General features: G+C 37.1%; 1 pseudogene; it reads right to left on the minus strand.

The window, feature by feature from the left end:
• Nucleotides 1-1513: 1513 nt before the first annotated feature.
• LOC123237670 lies at nucleotides 1514-2329 on the minus strand (annotated as a pseudogene).
• Nucleotides 2330-5430: the final 3101 nt, after the last annotated feature.

The following is a 5430-nucleotide window of genomic DNA, read 5'->3' on the forward strand; positions in this document are numbered from 1 at the left end:
TCATTTATTTATTTATTTGTTTGTTTTGTTTTGTTTTTTTATTTATTTTTATTTTATTCGTGTGCTTGTCACCCGGGTGGAATATATAAATATATATGTCTATAGATCATTGATTTAATATCTACTATAAATTGATTAATTATTAAATTATTACTTCTTATTACTACGTATACACGTTATGCGTTAATTCTTATATATAATAATATGTCTTATAATCATTCATATAATATCCTCATTTATTCTGTGTGAACACCAAGCATGTTAGATCCTAGGTTGATATCGGTGTCTGAGGCTCCTGCCCATTGGATATAACTCCCCCGAAAAAAATCTTACCCCATGCCAGTTAGAATCAGTTATGCCACGTTATGGGCTGACTAGTAATCGAAACATCGTGATGCCTTATTTAATGGCAATTCGGATGCAATGAACGAATTTATGATCCTAAAGTAACAACCAGTAGCCTGTTCAAGGAATTAGGTACGTCACAACTCATGCCTCTCCTCTGAAGGATGTTAAGCCTTTAGATGGTGGGATGGTGGTCTCTCGTGAGAAGTGGATTGAGGTATTCCTGATGGTTATGATATGCTTGTCAGATTAAGGTTTGTGATTCCTGTTACCATGGACAGTATGTATATGTACGCCAACATAATATGTCTTATGTAAGATTATGCATAATATTAGGTAATGAATATCCATATACTATATGATTAATAGTACTGTAATATATATGTATCTAGTAATACAAGAGTATAATGTATTATAAGATATGCTAGAGGTAAATAAATCCATGTAATATAGACATATATAATGTATATAGTATAATTATACATATAATGTATATAGTATAATTATGAATATAATGTATAGTGAGATATGCTAGAGGTAAATAAGTCCATGTAATATAGACATATATAATGTATATAGTATAATTATACATATAACGTATATAGTATAATTATACATATATGGGTTTTTATTTATAATTAAAATTTTTGCAAAAAAAAATGAATTCAGTACTGACATAGCATATAAATTGTTTATCAGGAAGTAGTTTAACCAGAACACCAGCTTTGGGAGTTGGCGGTAGGGTGATATGCCCTCTTCTTGAGATGTCCTAGGAAGGAGTTTTCCTTCACTGTTGGCTTACAAGGCCAGTATTTTTGTTAAATTACTTGGACAGTTAAGGGTATTTGGGTTGGAGTATATAGTTCTCGAATATTCCTGCTAGTGGTATTAGGATGAGGATGGTGGTGAAGTAGGAGATTGAGGCTACTTGGCCGATGATGATGAAGGGTTGTTCTACAGGTTGACCCCCGATCCATGTCAGGATAAAGAGGTTAGCTGTAAGAATTCAGAACAGGGTTTGTGAAATTGGTCGGAATATGAGGCTTCGTTGTTTAGATGTGTGGAGAAGGGGGATGACTAATAGTACTAAAATAGATGCAAGTAATGCTAGTACTCCTCCTAGTTTGTTAGGAATAGATCAAAGGATAGCGTATGCGAATAGGAAGTATCATTCTGGTTTAATGTGGGGTGGGGTATTTAGTGGGTTGGCTGGTGTAAAATTGTCTGGATCTCCTAATATGTCTGGTGAGAATAAAGCTAGCAATAGGAGGGTAAGGATTATAAGGATAAGTCCTAGAATGTCTTTGATAGTATAATAGGGGTGAAATGGGATTTTATCTGAGTCAGGATTAATCCCTGTTGGGTTGCTGGAGCCTGTTTCGTGAAGGAATAAAAGGTGGACAATGACGAGGGCTAGGATAATGAAGGGTAGGATAAAGTGGAAAGTGAAGAATCGGATTAATGTTGCTTTATCTACGGAAAAGCCACCTCAGATTCATTCAACTAATGTTGTGCCGATGTAAGGAATGGCTGATAGGAGGTTGGTGATAATGGTGGCTCCTCAGAATGATATTTGTCCTCATGGCAGAACATACCCTACAAATGCGGTTGCTATAACTGTTAAGAGTAGGATTACTCCGATGTTTCAAGTTTCTTTGAATAGGTAGGATCCGTAGTAGATTTCTCGTCCCACATGGAGGAATAGGCATATGAAAAATATGGAGGCTCCGTTCCCGTGTAAATTGCGAATTAGTCAACCATAGTTCACGTCTCGACAGATGTGGGCTACTGATGAGAAAGCTGTTAGTGTGTCTGATGTGTAGTGTATAGCTAGGAATAGTCCTGTAAGGATTTGAATAATTAGGCAGATTCCTAAGAGAGATCTGAAGTTTCATCAAGCTGAGATGTTGGAGGGTGTTGGAAGGTCAATAAAGGAGTGGTTAATAATTTTTGCAAGTGGGTGAGTTTTTTGTAGGTTGGTCATTATGTTTTTGTAGTTGAAGTACAACAATGGTTTTTCATGCCATAGGTTATGGTTAAAGTCCATGCTAAAATAATAAAAATGATAATTATTTTTTTATTTCTTTGTTATTAATTGTAGGGTTCGTGGCTTTTGCTTCTAAGCCTTCTCCGGTATATGGGGGGTTAAGTTTAGTTGCTAGCGGGGGTTTAGGCTGTGCGGTGGTGGTTTGCTTGGAAGATGTATTTTTAGGGTTAGTTGTTTTTTTAGTTTATTTAGGTGGTATATTAGTAGTTTTTGGCTATACTGCTGCTATGGTTACAGAGCAGTTTCCGGAGACATGGGTTGGGAATGTTGTGGCTATAAGTATGTTATTGTTTGTTCTGTTGATGGAGATAGTGTGATACTATTTGTCTGGAGAAGTTCATGTTAATACGGCTGTTGAGTTATTTGATTTCGCTGGGACTCATTGTATTGGTCAAGATTTTAATGGTGTTTCATTATTGTATTGATGTGGTGGTTGAGCTCTAGCTTTGTTAGGGTGAATTTTATTTATTACTATTTATGTTGTGTTAGAAGTTGTTCGTGGACGGAGATTAGATGAGAGTTAAGATGAGTATTATTGAAATTAGAAAAGATAAGAAGTATACTTTGATAAGTCCTTTTTGAGCTGAAGAAAGTTTTGAAGATGCTATGGAGTGAGTGTAAGCTTGACCTTTAGGTCCTGCTTTCTCATACCAGTTAAGATCAATTAGTATGGTAGCAATTCGTTGGCCTACGAATAGGTTTATTAGGGGAGTCATTCGATGAATAATATGAGTGAAGTAACCTAGTAAATTGGAGAAGGAGACAGTCTGGTTAGTTGAGTTTATGAGTTTATTGCTGAGAGAGTTTAGTTCTAGGCCAATTAGAAGTCCTAGGAGGGTAACTATTAGGGCAGATAGTTTGACTATGGTTGGCATGGTTATGGAGATGGATGAGGTTGGAGGGATGCTGGTTGTTAAAATGAAGCCTGCAAAAATGCTTCCTAAAGTGAGTCGTATAATAGGGTTAATAAGGTTAGGGTTGTTCTCGTTAATTGGGGTTATTGATGCAAATCGGGGATGTCCTAGTAGGGCGTAGAAGATGATTCGCAGGCTGTAGATAGCAGTTAAGGAAGTGGCGATTAATGTTATAATGAGGGCTCATGAGTTTGTGTATGATGTATTTAGTGCTTCGATGATTGAGTCTTTTGAGTAAAAGCCTGCTAGGAAAGGGGTTCCTGTGAGTGCGAGGCTGCCTGTCATTAGGGCGGAGGATGTGATAGGTATTGAGTTAAATAGTCCTCCTATTTTTCAAATGTCTTGTTCGTCATTGAGGCTGTGGATGATAGACCCGGAGCATAGGAATAACATTGCTTTGAAAAAGGCATGGGTGCAGATGTGTAGGAATGCTAGGTGAGGTTGGTTGAGGCCTACAGTAACTATTATTAGGCCTGATTGACTAGATGTTGAAAATGCTACAATTTTTTTGATATCATTTTGTGTGATTGTGCAAATGGCTGTGAACAGGGTTGTTATAGCCCCTAAGCAGAGAGTGGTTGTGAGGATTATTTGATTGTTTTCGATTATAGGATGAAATCGGATTAGGAGGAAAATTCCGGCTACTACTATAGTGCTGGAATGGAGTAAGGCAGATACGGGAGTTGGTCCTTCTATGGCGGAAGGGAGTCGAGGGTGAAGTCCAAATTGGGCGGACTTTCCGGTGGCAGCAATAATTAGGCCGAGGAGGGCGACGGTATCTATGTTGGTTGAGAAGATGTGCTGAAGATCTCATGAGTTGTTACTTAGTATTAGTCAGGCTATGGATAGTATGAATCCAATGTCTCCAATGCGGTTATATAGGATGGCTTGTAGGGCTGCAGTATTGGCATCTGTTCGTCCGCACCATCATCCGATGAGTATAAAGGATACGATTCCTACGCCTTCTCATCCAATGAAAAGTTGGAATAGGTTGTTGGCTGAAACTAAGATAATTATTGTTATTAGGAAGATAGTCAGGTATTTGAAAAATCGGGAGATATTAGGATCGGCATGTATATATCATAGGGAAAATTCGAGGATAGATCAGGTTACAAATAGGGCAATAGGGATAAAGATGATGGAAAAGAAGTCAAGTTTAAAACTTATTGAGATGGAGAATGAGTGGATTGAGAATCAGTGTCAGTTAGTAATGATTGATTCTTGGCCATTGTAGATAAAAGTAAATAAGGGAGGGAGGCTAGCAAAAAAGGCTAGTATAATTATGTTTTTGCAATAGGATGGAAAGTGGTTTATCTTATTAGGAAATATAAGGCTGTGTAGGATTGGCAGTGTTAGTAGTATAATTGATAGTAGAGCTGTTGAATTAAGAATAGAGTTAATTACTTTTATTTGGAGTTGCACCAAAGTTTTTGGTTCCTAAGACCAATGGCTTACTACTATCCTTTAAAAGTGAGAAAGCCATAATTTTAGTTATGGTCTCAGGAATTAGCAGTTCTTGATACTTTCTCGGCATATAAGAAGATTTAAACTTCTATATTTAGATTCACAATCTAATGTTTTTATTAAACTATATTTGCAGTATGTTATTCCTAGAATGTACATTGGGTTAAGTGATAGTATGATTAGTGGTAGGATGTGAAGAATTATTAACATGTGCTCTCGTGTAAGAGATGGATAAATGGGGGTGAGATGATGAGTGAATTTTCCTCGTTGGAAAGTAATAAGTATGTATAAGGAATATAGGGCGGTGATAACTGTGTTAATTCCTAGGAGGATAATAGAAAGGTTGGATCATGAGAATGATGAGATAATGACTGTCAGCTCTCCTAGAAGATTGATGGATGGGGGTAGAGCTAAATTGGCTAGGCTAGCTAGTAACCATCATGTGCACATTAGTGGTAGAATTAATTGTAAGCCTCGAGCAAGAATTATTGTACAGCTGTGAATTTGTTCATAGTTGGTATTAGCTAGGCAGAATAATAAGGAGGATGTCAGGCCATGGGCAATTATTAGTGAAGTAGCTCCTATAAAACTGGTCGTGGTTTGTATTAAGGCAGTGATGAATACTAGTCCTATATGACTAATGGAGGAGTATGCAATTAG

The sequence above is a fragment of the Gracilinanus agilis genome, chromosome 2 (assembly GCF_016433145.1).
Source record: "Gracilinanus agilis isolate LMUSP501 chromosome 2, AgileGrace, whole genome shotgun sequence".
Classification (NCBI taxonomy): Eukaryota; Metazoa; Chordata; class Mammalia; order Didelphimorphia; family Didelphidae; genus Gracilinanus; species Gracilinanus agilis.